Source organism: Myotis yumanensis, unplaced genomic scaffold (assembly GCF_028538775.1).
Source record: "Myotis yumanensis isolate MYYU_CA2020_CCGP unplaced genomic scaffold, mMyoYum1.0.hap1 SCAF_4, whole genome shotgun sequence".
In the NCBI taxonomy this organism is placed as follows: domain Eukaryota; kingdom Metazoa; phylum Chordata; class Mammalia; order Chiroptera; family Vespertilionidae; genus Myotis; species Myotis yumanensis.
In genome coordinates this window covers 108,679,667-108,691,529 of record NW_027223755.1, presented here as the reverse complement: position 1 = coordinate 108,691,529, position 11,863 = coordinate 108,679,667, and positions in this window count along the sequence as shown.

Sequence of the window (11,863 nt, the reverse complement as noted above, 5' to 3'; positions counted from 1 at the left end):
AACCAGAGGTACGCAGTCACACGCCACGCGGGCTGCAAATGGATTCTCGGTTTTTTACGAACCCTCGAATCCGCTGGGCTTGCTCGGGGCGGGTCTCTGAGGCCCCAGATCCCACAGGGAGAGGCGGCCACGGCCTTGCAGTGGTCGGAGAGCGAGGGAAGCTCTGACACGCGGCTGCTCGCCGGCACCGAGGGACAAGAAGTCCTGGTGTCCCGGGGAGGCGAGGGGCGCGGAGACGCCGCCATCGCTATTTCCTCCACGCTGGCGACTCCCTGTGACCCCGCCCTACCCTCAGGGCTGTGCCAGAGGCACAAGAGGGAATGACTGTGCTTTTACAAACTCTCAAATCCACTGAGCTGGTTCGGGCGGGTCTCTGAGGCCCCAGGCCCCAAGGCGAGAGACGGCACGGCCTTCCAGCGGTCAGAAAGCGAGGGAGGCTCTGGCGCTCAGCTGCTCGCCGGCACTGGGGGACGCAAAGTCCTGGAGTCCTGGATAGGCAAGGGGCCGCTGAGTCTCCGCCCCGGCGACTCCCTGTGACCCCGCCCTACGCAATTTACATTCCCATCTGGGCTGTGCCAGACTCACAAGTAGAAACGCCTTTGCTTTTGCAAACTTTCAAATCCACTGAGCTGGTTCAGGCGGGATCATGAGGCACCAGAACCTACAGGGAGAGGCAGCACGACCTTGCAGCCATCAGAAAGCGAGGGAGACTCTGTTGCACAGCTGCTCGCCGGCACTGGGGGACACAAAGCCATGGCAGAGAGTCAAGGGGCCGCGGAGACTCAGCCAGTGCTATTTGCTCCGCCATGGCGACTCCCTGAGTCTCAGCCCTAATCAATTTACATCCCCATCCAAGCTGTGCCAGGTGCACAAAAAGACCCACCTGCGCTTTTGCAGCCTATCCCAACAAATTGCAGACTTCAACTGCTCGCAGCCATGGGAGACACACTCAAGAAGCAGACCCAGGAGAACCAGGATGGCGGCATAAGGAAGAGACCTGTGCGTGCTACCTCACACAACAACATCGAAACTACCAAATATCAGACAAACACCTATCATACAGAACCATGGGAAAGTTGGCCCAGTGGAAGCTCTACAACTGGAAGGAGAGAAAGAACATTGAGACTGAGTAGGATGTGACACCAAGTACAGAGCCCAACCCAACAAACTGCAGATTTCAACTCCTCGCATAGAAAGAAGCACATTGAGACTGAGTAGGATGTGCAGAGGCACCAAGTTCAGAGCCCATCCCAGCAGGCTGCAGATTTCAGCTCCTTACATCTGGGAGGGACGCAATTGGGGGGCAGAGTCGGGTCCGGGGCCGGCCAGGGCTAGGCCTGACTCGGCCGGCACTGTGGAACTGCTGTACCAGCAAGCCCACAAACATGCCCACTGGTCCCAGTCTCTTGTGGGGCGCTGGGGGACAGCAGACAGGCAGTCTGTGCACTTGGTGGAGGGCAGGAGTGCTGGATGTTCAACCACCAGGAACGCCTGGAGATTTTGTCTAGTGGGGAGCCGCCGGCAGGGGACAGAGGGCCAAACTTCCTGTTTCCCCGGTAAGGCTGGGATGGCCCTGGTGAGGTCGGGATGGCCCCGGTGAGGTCGAAACGGCCCCGGTGTGGTAGGGACGACCCCGGTGAGGTTGAAACAGCCCCCGTGAGGTAGGGATGACCCCAGTCAGGTCGAAACGGCCCGGTGTGGTAGGGACGACCCCGGTGAGGTTGAAACGGCCCCCGTGAGGTAGGGACGACCCTGGTCAGGTCGAAACGGCCCCGGTGTGGTAGGGACAACCCCGGTCAGGTTGAAACGGCCCCCGTGAGGTAGGGACGACCCCGGTGAGGTTGAAACGGCCACCGTGAGGTAGGGACGACCCTGGTCAGGTCGAAACGGCCCCGGTGTGGTAGGAACAACCCCGGTCAGGTTGAAACGGCCCCCGTGAGGTAGGGACGACCCCGGTGAGGTTGAAACGGCCCCCGTGAGGTAGGGACGACCCCAGTCAGGTCGAAACGGCCCCGGTGTGGTAGGGACAACCCCGGTCAGGTTGAAACAGCCCCAGTGTGGTAGGGACAACCCCGGTGAGGTTGAAACGGCCCCCGTGAGGTAGGGATGACCCCAGTCAGGTCGAAACGGCCCCGGTGTGGTAGGGACGACCCCGGTGAGGTTGAAACGGCCCCTGTGAGGTAGGGACGACCCTGGTCAGGTCGAAACGGCCCCTGTGTGGTAGGGACGACCCCGGTGAGGTTGAAACAGCCCCGGTGTGGTAGGGACGACCCCAGTGAGGTAGAAACAGCCCCCGTGAGGTAGGGACGACCCCGGTCAGGTCGAAACGGCCCCGGTGTGGTAGGGACGACCCCGGTGAGGTTGAAACGGCCCCCGTGAGGTAGGGACGGCCCCGGTGAGGTTGAAACGGCCCTGGTGAGGCTCAGACGGCCCTGGTGAGGTTGAGACTACTCCAGTGAGGTTGGGACAAATAAAGGGGACCAGTATGGACTGATGAACAGGGATAGATACAGAAGCAGAGCAACATTGAACAGAATGTTAAACTACAGTGGGAAGCCTGGGGAGGGTTGGGGGGGGGATTAAGAGACCAACTGAAGGACTTATATGCATGCATATAAGATTAACCAATGGACACAAGACACGGGGCGGGGGGTGCGGGGGGTTGGGGCCGGGGGAATGTCAAGGGGGGGAAAAAAGGAGACATATGTAATACTCTTTGTAATACTTTAAGAAATAAAAATTATTAAAAAAAAAAAGCATTAGGTGAAAAGATTTTTATAGTTTTACATCAGTCGCTTATAATCATGCCACATTTAATTACTTTCATATTTAGACCACGATTTCCTTGTAATTTTTAAGCCTGGAGTTTCTAGTTGCTCTTTTACTTGTTGCCAGAAACATTATGTTCCTTTATTGTCTTGAATTTCCCCATTCGCCAAGCCGTTAGAGAGTGTATTTCTGGGGTGCGTCCTCTCTGCCAAGCCGTTGGAAGGAGCAGGGCGTGGGAGGTACTCTGGCTGCTGTGTTGAACCGTAAGCTCTTCCCCACTTTTGAAATTTATTTAAACATGTGTAATTTTGTGAACTGTGATTATGAGCCAGAATTCCTCCAGGCAGACAACCTTTCTGTCTCTTATTGGACTTTCTCACATTTTCAATTTTGCTATTTTTTGTGTCTTCATTTTCTTACCAATAAAATGGGACAAAACATTCAAACTGTGTCACAGTAAAAATGATTAGGAAATATAATTCTTGGATTTTTTTGGGGGAAAATCTACATACAAAAGCTGTATGTAAATTATATACATGAATGATATGAGTTTATTAAGCTTATAAGACAATACAAACAACTTGGGAGAAATCTTATTATGAGTAAGATGGGGATATTGTAAAGTACACATCATTTTTATTACTGTGGGGCTGGCCATTTATTCAGGATCCTCTGTGATGTCCCTTGAATTAGAGCACAGTCTGATATCAGCATCAGGACCAAGACTTCCGGTGTTTGAGGTGGCGGCTGAAGCCTCAGGTAAGCTTGGATGAGATGCTGAACCACACACCTGTCCCTGGAAGGTGCAAACTCTCTCTCCTACCTGTCCGGTCTTGTGAAAAGTCCCTCTGCACGCCTCGCAAATGGAGAAGAAAAACTCCTGGACTGTTGCAGGCTGCCTTCATCTCAAAAGGAGCGGGAATCTCATTGACTCTATGGGATCATGTCCTCTACTCTGAAGCCAACCCGGCACCTTTGAGTTACTCAGAAATTCAAGTGGTTCGGAAGTGACTCCCCACCACCCCTTTTAGTCTCAGCTTAAGGGTCATTTTTTTAAGGGAGCTCCTTCCTGATGCGTAGACTATGACAGGGATATTCACTTTCAACACAGTAGTATTGGAAAACCTAGCCACAGTAATCAGACAAGAAGAAGAAATAAAAGGCATCCAAATTGGAAAGAAAGAATTAAAATTGTCATTATTTGCAGATGACATGGTACTGTATATAGAAAATTCTAGATTCCACCAAAATCTATTAGAACTGATAAATAAATTCAGTAAATTTGCAGGAAAAAATAAATATTCAGAAATCAGTTGCATTTTATACACCCATAACACACTATCAGAAAGAAAAATTTAAAAAAGAAAGAAAAATTAAGAAAAGAAAGAAAAATTAAGAAAACAATTCCATTTACTATTGCCTCAAAAAATACCTAGGAATAGATTTAACTAAGTAGGTAATAGGCCTGTATGCAGAAAATGATAAGACACTGAAGAATGAGATTGAAGAAGATACAAATAAATGGAAGCATATACTGTGCTCATGCATAGGAACAATTAACATCATTAAAATGTCCATAATACCCAAAGCAATCTATAGATTCAATGTAATCCCTATCAAAATACCAATGTCCTTTTTACAGAACTAGAGGAAATAATCCAAAAATTTACTGGTATATGGAACCACAAAAGACTCCAAATAGCCACTGCAATTTTGAGAAAGAACAAAGTTAGAGGTATTATGCTACCTATTATGAAAGTATACTACAAGGCTAGAGTAATCAAAACAACATGATACTGGTATAAAAGCAGGCACATAAAACAATGGAACAGAATAGAGAGTCCAGAAATAAACACATACCTCTATGGTCAATTAATATATGACAACGGAGGCAATGATATACAATGGGGTAAAGACCGTCCATTTAATAAATGGTGTTGGAAAAACTGAACAAATACATGCAAAAAATGAAACCAGGCCATCTTCTTATAGCATATAGGATGGGGCAAAATTAGTTTTACAGTTGTTCATACAGAAAATAATACAATCTATCTATCTATCTCTATATATAAAAGCCTATGCCACCAAATGACAGAATGACTGAACAACTGGTCAACTGGCCACTAGGATGTGCACTGACCACCAGGGGACAGATGCTCAGCACACAGGGTCAGGCTCCCTCATGTCTGGATCAGGCCTGCGGGGATTAGGTTGAAACAGGCTATCTGACATCCCCCGAGGGGCCCTGGATTGCAAGAGGGCACAGGCCAGGCCAAGGGACCCCACCGGTGCACAAATCCATGCACCGGGCCTCTAGTAATTAATAAATAGTAATGCAAGAATAAACTGTTTTGTGTATAACAGCTGTAAACCTACTTTTGCCACACCCTGTATACAAGAATACATGCAAAATGGACTAAAGACTTAAATGTAAGACTCAAAACCATAAAACTTTTAGAAAAAAACATAGGTACTCAACTGTTTGACATTGCTCTTAGTAATATTTTTTTCTGATATATCTCCTTAGCCAAGGGAAATAAAAGAAAAAATAAACAAATAGGACTACACCAAACTACAAAGTTTTTACACAGCAAAGGAACCATCAACACAATGAAAACAAAAACTATTAAGTTTGAGAAGATATTCACTAATGAGATACATCCTATAAGAGGTAAATATCCAAAATTTATAAAGAACTCAGACAATTCAACACCAAAAAATAAACAGTTCTATTAAAAAGTTGGCAGAGGACCTGAACAGACACTTCTCCAAAGAGGATATACAGATGGCTACTAGACTGTAAAAAGATGCTCAGTGTCATTAATCACCAGAGAAATGCAAATTAAAACTACAATAAGGTATCACCTCACACTGTCAGAATGTCTATCATCAATAAATAAACAAACAACAAGTGTTGGTGAGGATGTGGAGAAAAGGGAACCCTTGTGCACTGTTTGTGAGATTGCAATTGGTGCAGCTACTGTGGAAAACAGTACGGAGGTTCCTAAAAAATTTAAAAATTGAGCTACCATATAACTCAACAATTCTACTTTTGGGTATTATCCAAAGAAACCCAACACACTAATTCAAAGGAATATATATATTTATACCCCCATGTTCATTCCAGCATTATTTACAGTAGTCAAGATATAAAAGCAATCAAAATGCCCATCAATGCACAACTGGATAAAGAAGATGTAGTACACAAAACAACAAGAGAGCCCACTGCATGGGAGAACATATTTGCCAATGTTATATCCGATAAGAATTTAATCTCCAACATTTACAGGGAACTCATACAACTTAACAAAAGGAAGATAAATAATCCAATAAAAAATGGGCAAAGGATCTCAATAAACACTTTTTGAAAGAGGACATACAGAAGGCCAAGAGATATATGAAAACATGCTCAAAGTCACTAATCATCCGAGAGATGCAAATCAAAACATTAATGAAGTACCATCTCACACCTGCCAGAATGGCTATCATCAAAAAATCAACAAATGACAAGTGCTGGAGAGGATGTGGAGAAAATGGAACCCTCGTGCACTGCTGGTGAGAATGCAGACTGTTGCATCCACTGTGGAAAACAGTATGGAGTTTTCTCAAAGAACTAAAAATGGAACTCCCATTTGACCCAGTGATCCCACTTCTAGGAATATATCCCAAGAAATCAGAAACACCAATCAGAAAGGATATTTGCACCCCTATGTTCCTAGCAGCACAATTTACAATAGCGAAGATTTGGAAACCACCTAAGTGCCCATCAGCAGATGAGTGGATTAAAATGCTGTGGTACATCTATACAATGGAATACTATACTGCTATAAAAAAGAAGGAACTCTTAGCATTTGCAACAGCATGGATGGACTTACAGAGAATTATGCTAAGTGAAATAAGCCAGTCAGAGAAAGATAAATATCATTGATTTCACTCATTTATGGAATATAATGAACATTATAAACTGATGAACAAAAATAGAGACAGAGACAAGAAGCATCGAACAGACTGTCAAACTTCAGTGGGAAGGCAGGGGAAGGGTGAAGAGGGGGTAAGAGATCAACCAAAGGACTTGTATGCATGCATGTAAGTATAACCAATGGACACAGACACTAGGGGGGTGAGGGCATGTGCCAGGGGGTAGGGGTGGCTGGGGGGAGGTCAATGGGGGAAGAAGGAGACATATATAATACTATATGTAATACTTTAAATAATAAAATAAAACTTAAAAAGAACTCCCCAAACCCTAAATCTTATAATTTGGGATAGCATCAATGGGCCTAGAGGGTATTATGCTAAGTGAAATAAGTCAGACAGAAAAAGACAAATACCATATGATTTCACTTGTGTATGGAATCTAAAGAACAAAATAAACAAGCAAACAAAATAGAAACAGACTCCTAGACACAGAGAACAGACTGATGGTTGCCAGAGGGGAGGGGGTTGGGGATGGGTGGGAAAGGTGAAGGGATTAAGAAGTACAAATTGGTAGTTAAAAATAGTCACAGGGATGTAAAGTACAGCATAAGAGACTATAGTCAATAATATTGTAATAATTATGTATTGTGCCAATGGGTACTGGAAATATCTGGGGGAATACTTTGCACAGTATATGATTGTTTAACCACTATGCTATACACTTGAAACTAATGCAAAATAATATTGAATGTCCCCCTGGCTGGTGTGGCTCAGTGGTTGGGTGTTGTCCTGGGCACCAAAGGGTTGCTGGTTTGATTCCCAATCAGGGCACATGTCCAGGTTGTGGGCTTGATCCCCTGTGCAGGGGTTGCAGGAGGCAGCCAATCAACAGCTGATCGATGTTTCGCTCACATTGATGCTTCTCTCTCTCTATCTCTCTCTCTCTCTCTCTCTCTCCCCCTTCCTTCCTCTCTAAAAATCAATAAAAATCTTTAAAAAGTAATACTGAATGTAAATTGTAATTGAAAGAAAAAAAGAAAAAGAAAAAAGGAATGAAATCTTACCATTTGCGACAATGTGGATGGACCTAGAGGGTGTTATGCTAAGTGAAGTAAGTCAAACAGAGACAGATAAATACCATATGATTTCACTTATATGTGGAATCTAATGAACAAAAAAAAGAGGAACAAATGAAACAGACACAGATTCATAGACAGAGGGCAAACTGAAAACTGATGGTTGCCAGAGGATAGGGGCTAGGGGTTTGGGTGAAAAAGGTAAAGAGATTAAGAAGTTACAAAGTAGTCATGGGTATGTAAAATACAGCATAGGGAATATGGTCAATAATATTGTAATAAGTATGTATGGTGCCAGGTGGGTACTAGACTTACAGGGGAATTACTTCATAAATCTTATAAATGTCTAACTACTATGCTGTACACCTGAAAGTAATCCTATATAATAAAAGCCTGATATGCTAAGTGTCCAGTCATCCATTCAACCAATCAAAGCGTAATATGCTAATGATATACTAAGGTCGCTCAACTGCTCGCTATGACGTGTACTGACCACCAGGGGGCAGATGCTCCAACCGGTAGGTGAGCTTGCTGCTGGGTTCCGGCCGATCAGTACTGAGGGAGATGGGCCGGACATGCCCTGGAGCCCTCCCATGTCCCTCCCAGCCCCAATCGTGCACCAGTGGGGTCCCTCAGCCTTGTCTGTACCCTCTTGCAATCTGGGCTGAGGGATTCCCCCCCACCCCAGAGTGCATGATTTTCATGCACCAGGCCTCTAGTATAAAATAATATTGAAGGTCAATTGCAATTCAAAAATTGAAAGGCAAGAGTGGAAAGACAGATGACTTCAGACCGAGTGCTCCAGCCAGGCTGCACATCATATCCCAGCTGCATCTCCAGCCCGACGCTATTTAAAATCAGCATCTTCAGGAGTGGGGTGTAGGGGTCCTTTGGTAGCCAGTGCTGAGAATCACTGCCTTGGCAGGTGGTCACAGCAGCCCAGGTAAGAGATGAGGCCGTCTGGGTTAGGAGAGTGACCTTGAAGAGAGGAATTTGACAGGCATATTTTGAGGTAAAATAGACAGGCTTGGCTGAGTGTGGGGAGGGAGTGAATGGGAAGAATCAAGGATGACCCCATGTTTCTGGCTTGGGCAATGGCTAGCAATGGCTCTCACACAGTCCCCCAGAAGGCTAGTAGAGCACAGGTTGCTGAACCCCACCCTTAGAGTGTCCCATTCAGTGTGTCTGGGTGGGGCTTGAGAATTTGCATTTTTAATAAGCTCCCAGATGATATTGTCTGTCCAGGGACCACATTTTACCCTGACAGGAGAGCTTTTCAAACTCTCAATACCAATAAATGTTCCCAGACCTTCCTGTTAGCATTAAATTGACATTTCATTAGAACAGTTCTTTCTAGACAAACATGTTTCTATTAAAAGGCAAAGCAATCTATTTCTCTCTGCAAAACAGGCCAGATACATTCATGACTCTCTGTAGAGGGAAGATTTGCCCTAATTCGTGTGTCGTTAGTAAGTCTGGCCCTAACAAACGTTTACTGAGCATCTGCTGAGTGCCGGGTGCTGAGGACTCCGGAGGAGAGACCCTCCGGGAACTCCAGTTTAAGGCGGAGCAGCAACAGGCTTTTATAAAATGAGGCGATGAAACAGGAATAAAGGCCGGGGAGCATTGTGGAAGAGCCAATAGGAAATGTATGGAGGAAATGGCATTTGACCTGGTGTGTGAGGGACACGTGACTGATTTCAGGTGGAAATGAGAGAGAGGGCATTCCAGGAAGAGGAGCGGCCAGAGCAGAGGGCAAGGGCAGGGCCCGGCACAGTCCATTCACACACCTGCGTGCACGGGGGCCAGGAGGCAGTAGCTGTGGGAGTTGCTTTTGAGGAGAGCAGGAAGTAGGAAGTGGAAGAAGTTTCTCTAAATCTGCATTTTAGGACTAACATGTACATCGTGTGTGTGTGTGTGTGTGTGTGTGTGTGTATGTGTAGCTTCTCAATACGATGACTACTGCTGCTGCCACTACAGAGCTGGCATTGGTATGTCAGGGTGTCCCATTGGCTCCTTGTCTCTGCGATCAGGCTCCCCCATGAGCCTCGCTTGACAAAAGGTGTCCAGCACCTTTTCACAGGTTGCTCCCTGACCTCCAGGCACCTGAGAGACACAGGTTCAGTGCGGCTGGCTTCTTCCTGCAGAGCCATGTAGTTAAACACGATTGTCTTGAGAGCAAAAGCTCTGCTTTCAGTCAAAACGCAGTCACCAGCGCGGTGTCCACTCCAGTCGTTTGCGAGCAGCCTTTTCCATGCGCCTGGTCTCCGCTCCGGCAGTGCCTGACACCGCGTGTCTGGCCTCTGCATCTAGCAGTTCTCACAACCGTGTTCATTTCTTTATGCCCTTTCCACCGCCATCACTCCTTGAGCTTGTTCCCATACCACTGGCTACACTTTCTGTAGGAGGCATTCCCCTGTTGGGTGTTTCTGTGCATTTTAATTTATTTTATCGTTTTAAATTACTTCTTAGTATCATAACATATCCTTCCTGCTTATGCCTTCCTCCTTTGTCCCACCGCTGATGTCTGGCCGCACCACGTGACCCCTCTTGCTGGGGTCCAATCCCAGCAGGTCCAGGGGTCCCCAAAGGTGTGGACGGAGTCGGCGAAGAAGGAATGACACGAAGACAGCCTTCAGTTGATCAGCAGCCTAGTCAGGACCTATAGCCAGGATTTCCAGCCAAAGTTCTGGTCGGAGCTCTGGTTAGGAACTGATGAGGTTCTGATGTTTATTGTCTTGTTACATCCATATTTATACCAGCCGATTTTAATCCTGTCAATTTCTATTACAAAGGTTAGGGCGGTTCTTATCTCCATTCCAGGGAGTAAAGATTATGTAGCTTAACTACCCGCCTGGCACTTAATTAAGGGGTTGTATCCCCTCCCTAACCTCAGGGAAAAATCCCCACCTGGGGAAACAACCTTTCTCGGAGAGGTGACCTTGGTTAAAACACATGGCGCTAAAGAGAGCAAACATATTAAGAACAATATGCTATATATACCAGGTCCCTTGAAACATATGCTGTGCAGATGTTTCTTTCCTGCAGCGACTGTGTCTAGCAGCAAGGATGGACTGGCTCCCGGCACCCTCTGTTTTGACTTTTAGGACACTGGTGCCTCCTCTTTTGACTTAGAATTAGGCTTGTATCTCCTCAGATGGACTTTCCCCCACAGTGTTCTCCAGAGTGGATTCCGTTAAGCTAATTTAATCCCTTGATCAATTTTCTTCATAGCACAGTTAAACCATTTCCAAAAATGTTAACTCTACTGAAATTATTTTCATTTGGATCAATTCTTTTCCATTTAAAATTTGAAACAAAAGTTGGTGTATTGATTAAGTATTGTCCGCATCAAATTGTATTGATCCTGGCTTCTACTTTATGTAACAGACATTATTTCTATCAAGTCCATTTTTTTTCTGGGTCAAAATTTGCAGGTATATATTTTAAAAAATAAAGTTTGATTTTTCTTTCAGTTTGTAGTGAACTACAATGCTTGTTGTGTGCAGTTTTAGCTGCTGTTAGTTTTATACAGCACTGATTATTTATAGCAGTAATTTAAAAACATCAGTCCATCACATCCTGAACTAAAATAATGATGCTTTGCATTTCTTTATTATTCATAGAAAAGTGTGGACATTTTTGTATGCATGTGTGTGTATAAAAGAGAAAAAGAATAAAAAGAGAGGGAAAGGAAGAGAGAGAGGAGGAAGAGGAATGGAGTAGAAGGAGGAGGAAAGAGACAGACAGAGATAGAAATAGAGACGTGCAGAGAAAGACATAAGTGAAAGAAAGACCTGGGGGCGGGGAGAAGGGAGAGAGAGAGAGAGAGAGAGAGAGAGAGGGAGAGAGTTGCATCTCGGACTCTTGACATCTTCAGGGTTTTTAAGACAAGAGGCCGTTGGTCTGGCTTTCCTTTGCACCTTCTGAATCCCGCAGAAACACAGGCTTGTGCCTTGCAGAGCCTCTTTTCCAATGGATTTTCATTTCCTACTGGATTAAGTCCAGAACCTTTAGAGCAGAACACCGGTCCTTCGAAATGTGGCTGCTGTCCACTTCTCAAGCCTCCACTCTTATCAAACCAGCCAGTGCACACTTCA